The 12,494-nt window shown below is 44.7% G+C and overlaps 1 long non-coding RNA gene across 1 annotated transcript in view; it reads left to right on the top strand.

The window, feature by feature from the left end:
• LOC140218829 (uncharacterized) overlaps positions 1–12,494 on the top strand; it is a 76,794-nt gene that overhangs the window by 13,027 nt on the left and 51,273 nt on the right. The window contains exon 2 of the long non-coding RNA XR_011895020.1: positions 3,685–3,900. This is a non-coding gene — a long non-coding RNA (uncharacterized lncRNA). The remainder of the gene's footprint in view (positions 1–3,684; positions 3,901–12,494) is intronic.

The following is a 12,494-nucleotide window of genomic DNA, read 5'->3' as shown; positions in this document are numbered from 1 at the left end:
AGGATGCCCATAAGATTGTCGTTCAATGTTTCAACTCTAAGGTCCTCTTCCTGAGTTAAAGCCGAATACCTGTTCTGTAGCTTGATCCGGAATTCCTCTATTTTCCATCTTATCGCCAACTCATTGAACGGCTTCTGATGTACTAGTTTCATTCGTTCCCTTCTCAAGACTTGCCTAATTCGAGTTCTTACCCTCCTATGGTCCCCGCAGCGCACTTTGCCGAGCACGTCCACATCTTGTATGCTGCCAGGGTTAGCGCAGAGTATGAAGTCTATTTCATTTCTAATCTCACCGTTCGGGCTCTTCCACGTCCACTTTCGGCTATCGCGCTTGTGGAAGAAGGTATTCATTATCCGCATATTATTCTGTTTTGCAAAGTCTACTAATAACTCTCCCCTGCTATTCCTAGTGCCTATGCCATATTCCCCCACTGACTTGTCTCCAGCCCGCTTCTTGCCTACCTTAGCATTGAAGTGGCCCCTCAGTATAGTGTATTTTGTTTTGACTTTACCCATCGCCGATTCCACGTCTTCATAGAAACTTTCGACTTCCTGGTCATCATGACTGGACGTAGGGGCGTAGACCTGTACGACCTTCAATTTGCACCTCTTTTTAAGTTTCACAACAAGACCTGCCACCCTCTCGTTAAGGCTATAAAATTTTTGTGTGTTACCAGCTATATTCTCATTAATCAGGAATCCGACTCCTAGTTCTCGTCTCTCCGCTAAGCCCCGTAGTACAGGACGCGCCCACTATTTAACATTGTATATGCTTCATTTGTCCTCCTAACGTCACTGAACGCTATTATATCCCATTTACTACCCTCTAATTCCTCCAATAGCACTGCTAGACTCGCCTCACTAGATAATCTTCTAGCGTTACACGTTGCTAGGTTCAGATTCCAACGGCGGCCTGTCCGAGTTCCCTAATTTCGTCATGTAACCCGAAAGTTTGGTTATGTTCACTGGCCGTAATGCAGACACGGCTGCATTAATCTGCCCTATACGATAAACCAAAGGGATTAGGTACCACGTGATATGAGGAGAGGCATCAACGTGTACCCCATTCCGCGGAACACTCATCCCACATATAACATCGAAAGGAGAAAAACAAGAGGGGAAGCCCTGCAGAAGAAATGGGCCGAGCAACCTAACACCCTTTACGTTGGTGCCGCATGACCAAAGAATGGAGTGATGACTATTGTGGTCTCAACGCCTTCAGGATCGATGATGAACTGCGTCTCGATGAAAACATCCAACCTCATTCACGCAGAGGAAGCAGGTATTGCATTAGCTATAGTATCGAACCTCAACGCCGATGTGCTCACTGATTCCCAGAAGGCCTTTCGCAAGTTCAATAATGGATTAATTCGCAGGGCAGGGTTATCATTGCTGATTAAACATCCACCCAGCCAAGCCTCAGTCATCTGGTTTCCCGGTCACCTGGGACTACCAAGAGGAAACGAAGCCGCTCACAGGCATGCCCGAGCTCTTCTATACCGGGCATCTCCCCTTGACGGCCTTGAAGGGTGCTGCCACCTAACTGCTTTAGCAGTGTATGCTGACAATCTCGCATCATACAGAACAGCCTGGAAGGAGTACCCAACACCACATAAATCCCTCCATAAGTTAGAACAGAGCACCCTTAGGAGACTACAATCCAATACATACACAACGCCAGCTAAGTTACGCCAGTGGTACGCTACACTATACTCCCCACAATGCCCATACTGTGGAGAGGTAGCTAACCTCTACCACATGATGTGGGCATGCCAATTTAAGCCGATAGTTTACCCCATTCCAAATCCCTCAGCAGAGCAGTGGGAGGCTATTCTGCTCATCGATGATCCTGACCGTCAGCACTGGCTGGTGGGGAGGGCCAGCGCAGCAGCAATAATCAGTGAACTACCGGACTAGGCGGCCCACCCACGAGGTCTACGAATATTCTGCAAATAAAGATGTTTTCAATCGATCGCGCAGCTTTCTGATGCTTCGGTTTGCGGTCCTTCGCGAGCCCTTGTTACGTGGTTCCATTTCCGTTCATGATAGGATAAACTTAAGGGATCATTTTTGTCATTATAGAGTGGCACACAAGTGAAAGACACCTAGTTACCCGAGTTGGCATCAAAGACATTCATTGAAGAGCGATACACACCTACTGGCGCATATCCAGTGACCAAAGTTGGTATCAAAGAGGCTCAGTAATGACCAATATAGAACGAACACTCGAAGTCGGTGTCAGAGTTTCTTCGAAAAGCGTCATCAACCCCGTCCTACATCTACAGTGACCCATGTCAGCATGAAAGAGGTTCGTTGAAGAGTGTCACATATGCACACTTTGCCACATACTCAGGGACCCAACATGGTCTGATGGCTGGTTTCCAGCCCTGTTATCTCAGCACAGCAGCCCGTTCAATCGCGGACTACGCGTGACCCAGCTAGGCGTGAAAACCGTTACATACATACATACATACATACATACATACATACATACATACATACATACATACATACATACATACATACATACATACATACATACATACATACATACATACATACATCGATAGCCCCTGGAAAGTGCATGAAGTACCCTAAGAATGCCAACGCACTCAAATATTTATCTGTGGATTGCAAATTAAACGCTATGGCAGCTGCATGTAACCATTCAGAGACGTATAGCACATGATATTAGATTAATGATCAGGTTCAGGAAGCGATACTCACAACACTGCTCACGGTATTCAACTGAGCAATCAAATTCTGCAGCATGAGATCATGATCTGTAAGTTACATTGATCACACTTGAATATATGTATTCTTTTATGCAAGAGGAAACAGTATTTCCACCTTCTCCACTCGTACCACATTACATTTTGTTTCGAGCAGCAGCTAGAAGTTGAAAAGTCACAGTTTGTCAAGTTCAATTCTGGATGGATGGGTGGATGGATGGATGTTATGAGCGTCCCCTTTGGAACGGGGCTGTGGGTTGCGCCACCAAGCTCTTGTTATTATACTGCCTAATGTCCTACTTAGGTTAAACAATGAATAAAAAACACTATGAACTCCCACAACCAAATTTTCTCATCCCCTGCCGCCAACTGTGCTTTTGCACTTCTCCGTTTTTTTTTCGTTTCCCTACTTTTCTTCAGCCAATCCTCCAGTTGCCTTTTACCAATCTCTATTGCGGACATGTTTACTTTTCCACTGCTCTCGCTGAACCCAAGGGCTTCAAGGAGGCCAGTGGTGTCTAAATCGATCGCTGGGAGCCGAGTTCCGCGGCGCCTCTACCAGCGGCTGATTTAATATGTTAGATTTCATCAATTCCTCAAATGCACAATAACGAAGTTTATTTCAGTATGTATGTATGTATGTATGTATTTATGTATGTATGTATGTATGTATGTATGTATGTATGTATGTATGTATGTATGTATGTATGTATGTATGTATGTATGTATGTATGTATTTATGTATGTATGTATGTATGTATGTATGTATGTATGTATGTATGTATGTATGTATGTATGTATGTATGTATGTATGTATGTATGTATGTATGTATGTATGTATGTATGTATGTATGTATGTATGTATGTATGTATGTTTTTGTATGTTTTGTATCTATGTATGCAGAACTTCGTTCCATGAAAGAAATATTTATATGTTCTGTTCTGATACGCAGGGAATACAAGGACCGTACTGCGAAGGCTTAAGAACGAAAGAGGTCTAAAAATACCGAACAATATCGATCCCAGCGGTGTGTAGTGAACACTGGTCATTCAAAGTGGCCTTAAAGCTTTCTTCAAACTGCTTCAAAGCAACGAAGAAATGTTGATACCCCAGTTTTCATTTCTCGCTTTGAAGTTCTTCATAATGATTCCGCTTGCAGTTATGACTGGTAAGCAGCCTATTTGTATCATTGGATATTTATTGCCTTCTGTATTTAGCTTTCACTTTCGTGCAATAAGAGTTCGAGACATGACGTAGTTATTGGGCTAGGAAAGCTTTAGCGTTTACTCCGACTGACGCGCCTCTGTCTGGTCTATTCAATGATCGTATGACGTCCTTTAACTGCTTCAGTGAGAGCCAGTAAATCCATCACGCACGATTAAATAGGCTATGTAAATGTGGTTAGCTAAACACAACAGGCTGTCAACGCCGGTGCTGTCGCTGCCAGATTAATTCGAGGAAGCAAGGTAAACTTCAACTCTAAGGTCATTTATTTATTAAAATATATCTGGCTATAGTCCAGGTAAGAAAATATAGCACAATCAGCTTGAGGGATGCTTAGAGATCAGTACACATAGCAGCTTGCATACCAGCTCAACAGATGTACACTCAGTTTTTTGTTTTGCTGCCGCAGATATTCGCGGAAATAATACTAATGTTGCTATGTAACGTTGTTATGTTATGTTATGATGGGTGTAACGTTAAGGGATAAGAAAAAAGCAGATTGGGTGAGGGAACAAACGCGAGTTAATGACATCTTAGTTGAAATCAAGAAAAAGAAATGGGCATGGGCAGGACATGTAATGAGGAGAAAAGATAACCGATGGTCATTAAGGGTTACGGATTGGATTCTAAGGGAAGGGAAGCGTAGCAGGGGGCGGCAGAAAGTTAGGTGGGCGGATGAGATTAAGTTTGCAGGGACGACATGGCCATAATTGGTACATGACCGGGGTAGTTGGAGAAGTATGGGAGAGGCCTTTGCCCTGCAGTGGGCGTAACCAGGCTGATGATGATGATGATGATGATGAAGATTCTGGGTTTCACATAAGAAAATCAAGCGAAAATAGAAAGTGTTACTACAACGAAGGTAAAAGTGGTATAAAGGTTATAGACGCGGATGGGCTGCCTCAGAAAGGCTGGTCAACGTTGCGATAGGAGGACTTTTCTTCGTCAAAGAAAGGTAAAAGAAAAACATAGCAAGAAAGAAAGATAGCATGACACTGGAGCATTTGGCCAGTCACGTTAAAGAAATATCAGCGTGACAATGCACTTCTCAGATATTGGCAAAAAAAAAATTTTAATGGAAGCCGCACGCTATCGTGCCTTGGTCAAAAAATATTCCCACGAGCATAACAGTTGGCTGTGTAGTGGGTTTGCCGCTTCTGCAGAAGCTGACACCGACGACGACGAGGAAACTTTCAGTGAAGTGGAACGTGGTTCCTGACGCGCTGACGTGGCCTGGTTCCTGAGCTCCCGAACACTGGTTCTGGTCAAGTAGCTGGCGGTTTTCTTTTAATCTGTGTATTTTACGTATTTGTTGTTTACCTTTTCTTTCAATATCTGCTAACCTTACGGAGTAATTTCCTGTTTTTTTTTTGCAATGTCACTCTCATCGCCAGGCCAGGAGGCTTCCTCCTGGTCGGCTTCTGTTCCTAACTCTGATTTGCCGGTGGAGCTTTTCTTACGCAGTGGGACGAGCAGCATACCTCTGGCTTTGGTTCCGAGTGATGGCGGTGAGATTCGCATGAAGAATCCCAAAGCAATTCAAAGCGAACTCCGGATGGCCTCGGCCAATTTTCAACAAATCACCGAGGTTCAACAGTTCGGCCGAGGGGGGATTCTTTGCTGCTCGTCAGACCAGGCTTGTGTTCAAGATTTACTGAAGTGCGATGTTTTCGCGACACATCCGGTGAGCAGTTTCATTCCTCATCACCTTGCATGTACCAAAGGCCTAGTCCGCGGTGTCGACATAAGTCTATGTCCAGCAGAAATTTTGGAAATGTTTTCAGCAGCAGGCGCGATTTCTGTGTATCGTTGCAGCCGTGTCGTTGACAATAAGCGCATGCCCACTGAAACAGTCATTGCTACTTTCGCTGGAACGAACCGCCCATCGGAAATCAAGGCATGGCCACTGATATACCGAGTTGAGCCTCTATCACCTCGCGTCCTTCAGTGTCTAAAGTGCTGGCGGTTCGGGCACTCGATAAAAGGCTGCAGATCCAACACACGATGCCGAATTTGTGGAGAAGGCCATCACTCAAATGATTGTTCTTCCCTAAATGAGTCCTGCTGCCTTTGCAGTGGTCCCCACCCCGCAAATGAACCTAATTGCCCTGCAAGGGCAAAAGAAATGCAAATCCTCGAAATAATTGACAGACGTCGATGCTCTCGTCGTGAGGCCATTGGAGAAATTCAGAGCAGATCTCAAGGGTATGCTGGTATAACGGCCCGTCAAACATTGTCTATGGAAAACTCAATCTCTGAGGCTGTGGCAGCTTCCGTAGAAAAGGCATTGGAGAAAGCAATGGAGCGTGTCATGACAAATCTCACCGACTCCCTTGTTCAGGTGCTGTCCTCCCAACTAACTCAGTGGGTTCAACTAACTAATAAAGCCAATAGTGAGGATCCGGTGTCAGATCTACCGCGGAGTCCACCAATTGGAATATCGACCGCGCAGACATCCACAATAAACGAGCCAACTAAGCCATCAACTTCTAAGAAAATCGACCAGATCTGTCTTTCTGACACAGACGGGATGGAAAATCCAGATGTAGATATGGACCCCCGATCTCTTAAACGAACAAGGTCACCGACAGAGAAAAAACCTAGCTCTCCCACCAAGTCCAAGGCAAAGAAGTACGATAGAGAGATTCCTACTAAGAAGGACTTCTTAAAAGAGAGCGTTTTAGACCAAGCAGTTTCTACTGCTCGGATTTATTCACCATAGGAACTTTAACAGTAATTCAGTGGAACTGTCGTTCCATACTTTCCGCTGCAACAGATTTGTTATATCTTATTCCTAAATATTCTCCAGATATTATTATTTTACAGGAAACTTGGCTTGTTGCAGGTCAGGCTTTTCATCTAAAAAATTTCCGATGTTTTCGATTGGATCGCCTATCCCGAGGCGGTGGTTTAGTTTTGTTTATCTCATCAAAAATCTGTCATAGAGCTACTATAACATACCAGATAATGTCCCCAGACTGTGAAATCTTAGCACTGGATATAATACTCCCTGGTTGCACACCTTTTTCTATAATTAACACGTACTTCCCCGCTGGAGTGCAAGATACCCGCTATCTGGATACCTGTATTGCACGTAGTCAGAAAAACATCCTACTAGTGGGAGATTTCAATTCTCATCATGTATCGTGGCGTTTCCGAACGGACACTTGTGGCAAACGCTTGTGGGATTGGGTCTTAACGAATCAATTCTCTTGTTTAAATTCGAGAGCACATACTTTCGTACGGGGTCAGTCGCGATCTGCCCTAGATCTTACGTTTGCTACCTCGAGCATGTCTGTCACCTCCTGGAAGACTGCAGACTCCGGAACTAACAGTGATCACCTCCCTATAATTTTTGAACTGCTTACCCCGTTAACTAGTTTAGATAGTAATGTGCGCACTTTTGTTAATTACGAAAAATTTAAAAATGCATTAAAATCAGCTTTACATGCTCAGGAGGGCATGGAGAGGGATATTAAGGCAATGAGCCTATGTTCCATTCTAAAACAGTCGTCAAAAGAAGCTCAGTTTGTTGTGCAATCCACTAAGGGTGGATCATATTGTCCCTGGTGGAATTCTGACTGCGAACGAGATTTTAGACGTAGAAAAGCAGCGTGGAAGAAACTTTTATGCAACCAAAGTCCTGTTAATTGGGCTGATTATACATATATAGCTACTACATTTAAACGAACAGTCTCAAAAGCTAAGGAGGATTATGATTCCAAGCACTACACATACCTTTCAAAGTCTTGCAATAAAAAGGCCCTGTTTAAATTTCTTAGATCTCGTAAAGTTATACCGGCGCCCGTGAATGTCGATTCTGTCGTTTTAACTACAAAAGAAGTATCGGAATCACTTGAAAAAATTGCTCAAGGACTTGCGCAACGTTTCAAACATACATTGCCCTTTAACCTAAAGAAACCTCCCTTGGCAGACGACTTTGAGGAAATAACAGCGACAGAGATTGAACGCATTATTAGTTCGATGCCAGCGTCATCCCCTGGTCCAGATGGAATTACAACAGGAATGCTAAAAGTCTTATTTGATAATGCACCTCAGGACCTCCTAAACATAATAACTTTCTCTCTCAAGAATGCATGGGTTCCAAGAGAGTGGAGAGTAGCTAAAATTATTCCACTATTAAAGAAAAAATCAGCTGGACTTGACTTAGACAACATACGACCAATTTCTCTTACTTCCAATGCCGTCAAATTAATAGAAAGAGTTCTTCACGGCCGTATAACAAATTTTATGGAGAATGACACCCTTCTCAGTCCTTGCCAAATTGGATTTCGTCCCGGCCACTCCATATGGTGCGCCCATGTAGACTTAGAGAGCCGCGTTAAACTTGCTCGCCGCAAACGAGAGTACGCAGCTTTGGTGACGCTAGATGTAGCAAAAGCATACGACTCTGTAGAACATTGTATTCTATTCGATAAACTTCAGTCTACGAATATCCCAAAATATATAACCGCTTGGATCTATGAATTTATAAGAGATAGAGAGTTTTATTGTTACCAACGCGGTATTTCGACGTCCAAACACAAGCAGACAAGAGGTGTACCACAGGGTTCCGTTCTTTCCCCTATATTATTTAATATTTTGCTAAGCACAATTCCTTTGTGTCCGGAAGTACATGTTTATGTTTACGCGGACGATATCGCATTTTTTTACGTCCGCAAACAATATACATTCACTACAACAGTCGTTGCAGAATTACTTAGGAATGCTGGAGACATGGCTAGAGGGGTTATGCATGTCGTTAAATATTAGCAAAAGTGCGGTATTGGTATTCCCATTAACTGCACAGGTGCAAATTACTTTACAATACCGACAGGAAATCATTCCTCAAGTTGACGAAGTCAAGTACCTTGGTGTCATTTACGATGGCAAACTCACCTGGCGCAGTCACATTGAACATATTAAAACAAAGGCAGAACGAGCCGTAGCTATGCTCCACCGGCTCAGCCACCGTCGCTCTGGACTACGCAGGGATACCTTACTGATGATCTATAAAATGTATGTTCGGCCCATATTAGAATTCGGCTGCGTGATACTTTCCGGTGGCCCCGCCTACAAAATTAAACCTCTCATACTTTTAGAAAGAGAAGCTCTACGGTCATGCCTCGGGCTTCCTAGATTTGTTGCCAATGCTGTTTTATATCAGGAAGCTCATATACCCACCCTAGATTGCAGATTCCGCATGCTTACGGTTCAGACATTTTTAAAAATTTATGAGTTTTCAAAAAGACGTACGCAATATGCCTTTATCACTGAACCTGCTGAGTTTTTCCAAGTATCGTGGTCGAGATTGTACAGCCCTCAGATAGTATTCGTACAAGCACAGTTACAAAAACTGGATGTATCCATACGCCAAGTTTACCATTCAAATGATGCCTTTACAGACCTCAAAATTGAGTTCGAGGACATATTTCCTAATCATGCAAAACTATTTCCAAGGCAATGTTTAATTAATATCTTACACGACCACCTGCACCAGCTAACCACTGACAACGTAGTAGCTACTGACGCTTCAGTTTGCAATGAGAAGGCAGGAGTGGGGATGTTCTCTGAATCTCTTCAATGGTCCTACTCCCTTCGCCTTCCCGACTTCACACCTATATTTCAGGCAGAACTATTAGCGATTATATTAGCATTACGAAAACTCCCCCAAAAAGACCCATTAGCTGTTATCATGACCGACTCGCTATCTGTATGCACCGCACTAACTGCATCATTAAATTCAGCAATTCAAAGAACATTTCGTTCCATGATACCTCCGTACTTACGAAAAGTATGTTTGCTTTGGGTACCGGGACATCGTGGGTTGCACTTGAATGAAATGGCAGATTCACTCGCACGAGCATCCCTTAACGGCCCTATCATATCTGTTTTGCCGACATCAGCTTGTCACCGCGGCAAGGTACAGAAATTTCGCTATATCTCAAAATTCTGCAATATCCATGCTAACACCGTGTTCTGAATTCCACCATCTTGGCTTCCCATGGAATATTAATTGGTGTCCTTCAAGGCAATTGGAAGTATCTTTTACAAAATTGATATGCCGTATACCTCCTCTAAATATTTACTTACACAGGTCTGGTCTCGCGATGTCCCCTCTATGTTCTTATTGCAGTGCACCTGAAACTATCGAACATTATTTTCTCTCATGCCGCCGCTTTCTAAGACAAAGAAGAATATTAGAATACTCATTTACCAAACTTGGCCTATCACTAACCTCGACAAACATTCTTTCTTTTGGGGCAACTTCACTGGGAACCAGCCACAGGGATGCTTTTCTTGCTGTTTACAATTTTATTAGAGAGACAAAAAGAGTACCTTGCTGATTTTCTACAATTATCCATAGTTTCTATTACTTAATTCCTTTACGTTAAATTATTTTATCAAAATTCTTACCAATACTTTCATTGCAAGTCTAAATTACAGTTCTATCGTCCCACGCTCCACTATTCAAATCTAGTTTCTCTATACTTCTAACCTTACGGAAAACCGCCTGCTTCTTGGCCAATCCCCCATAGTGGGTACGCGCCACTGTCTGGGACACAAGACAAGACAAGACAAGGTGTCGGACGGGACCTGTCTGCTTCCATTAGATTAAACTTAACATTTTTACTCTTATATATAGTAAAGCGACTGGTGGAGGTACGGCGTAAACTGTTCCATTCACTTTGACCAACAGGAAGCTTCCAATTTAGATCGCGACACCTTCGACGCTGAACTTCGGAGCAGCCGGCGACAACTAGGACTACCAACAGAAGTGGGCCCTGCCCCAATAAAGTGTGCAAGCATGATAACTAGTTCAACGAGTAGCCAGACTGGTGACCACGACTCCGCCTGCTCCGTGGATTTTCAACACGTCGCGAACCCGAAGGTCGTTTTAAGGTGACGCGCTGGATAATGTTGAAGTCTGGCTAGGTTACTACAATTGAGTTTCCAGCGTCAATGAATGGGACGACCACCGGAAACTCTGGTATGTCTGGTTCGCCCTCGAGGATTCGGCGCGCATCTGGTTTGAAAACCATGAAGCTAGTTTGGCTGCCTGGCAAGAATATTGTGGCCAGGTGCGCAATACCTACGGACGTTCAGACCGGAAGGAGCAAGCAGAATGTGCTCTAAATTCAAGGAATCAAAGACCAAATGAGAGTGCCGCCATGTTATTTGAGGATACGGCGCGGCTGTTCCGGCGCGCTGATCCCGGAACGACAGAAGAAAGTACGCTTGTTGATGCGGGGCGTGAACGAGCAGTTGTTCGCAGGTCTAGTGTGCAACTTGCCAGGTACCATAGCCAAATTCTTCAACGACGCAACAACTATAGAGCGGGCCAACAACGACGGCAGCGGTAGTCGCAATACGAGCGCTCAGGGAACTTCACATCTGTTTTAACTATGGGAACTCCTTCTGTATACCACTATTTGTATATTATTTTTATGTAATATTAAAAATTGATTGATTGATTGATTGATCTCTCTCGTCGTCCATGGCCACCCCTGATTTGGCGACCCTAAGCGAGCTCGTGCGCAATAGTGTACGCGAGGAGCTCAAAAAAATTCATACAGTGTCTCCTCAATCCCACGTGACTGCTTTAAGTGACGTGGTTGGCGAAGAGGTCAGTCAGCTGGTACAACCTTGGTCGCACCGCCAGTCGCAGCCCCTCTCCTGACGTACGCTGAAGCCTTAAGATCTCCTATGCGGGCAGTCGGCTATCCGTCCCGCCCTCCCATGCAAGACACGGCAAAGCACTCCTCGAGCCCTCAGTACTTTTTGAGCCCTCTGCCTTCCGCAAGACCAAGTTTAAACGTGCGTGAATCCAGTCTTTCCTGCACTCCAGACAATCGGACCCTCTGCTACTATTGTGGTGAAGCAGGTAACCTATACCGCGAGTGCACATACCACCAGATGGGCTTTCCTGGGTTTCGCCCAGCCGCACGTCGACCCCGTGATTGTGAGCGTCCGCGAGCTATTGCCGACTACTTGGCCAGCGAGCAGTCCCCGACTTTTACGCGGTGCCAGTCGCGCTCTTCATCTCCTCGACGCTCTACGTCATCTGACCAACATTTGCCGTTCACTCATGGCGTTGGGGGCCGATCGATTAGGTCCCCAAGGCCACGACGGGTAAACTAGGCGCAGCAACCTCCAGAGGTGGGGCCGCTGTTGACGGATCTGTAGAACATTCTCCTCGCCCGATACGCGAGCCGAGTTCCAGCGATTTCCTTTCACCGCCGCATGCCATCGGCTACAAAAATGTTTTGCAGACAACCTTATTCAAGTCGACAATTACCCGGTCACTGCCCTCGTGGACACTGGCGCCGATTATTCGGTTATGAGTGCCGAACTAGCTGCTGCACTGAGAAAAGTAACGACGCCAAGGCGCGGACCAAGCCTTCGGACAGCAGGTGGCCATTTCTTGATGCCGATTGGGAGATACACGCCAGGCTCCAGATCCTTCAGTCAACGTACGTTGCCTCGTTTATCGTTGCCTCGTTTATTTTCTTCTCAAGCGCGGTGCTGTTATCGACC

Source organism: Dermacentor andersoni, chromosome 6, assembly GCF_023375885.2.
Source record: "Dermacentor andersoni chromosome 6, qqDerAnde1_hic_scaffold, whole genome shotgun sequence".
In the NCBI taxonomy this organism is placed as follows: domain Eukaryota; kingdom Metazoa; phylum Arthropoda; class Arachnida; order Ixodida; family Ixodidae; genus Dermacentor; species Dermacentor andersoni.
The sequence above is the reverse complement of the archived record's forward strand: the minus strand, read 5'-3'. Positions and strand labels throughout refer to the sequence as shown.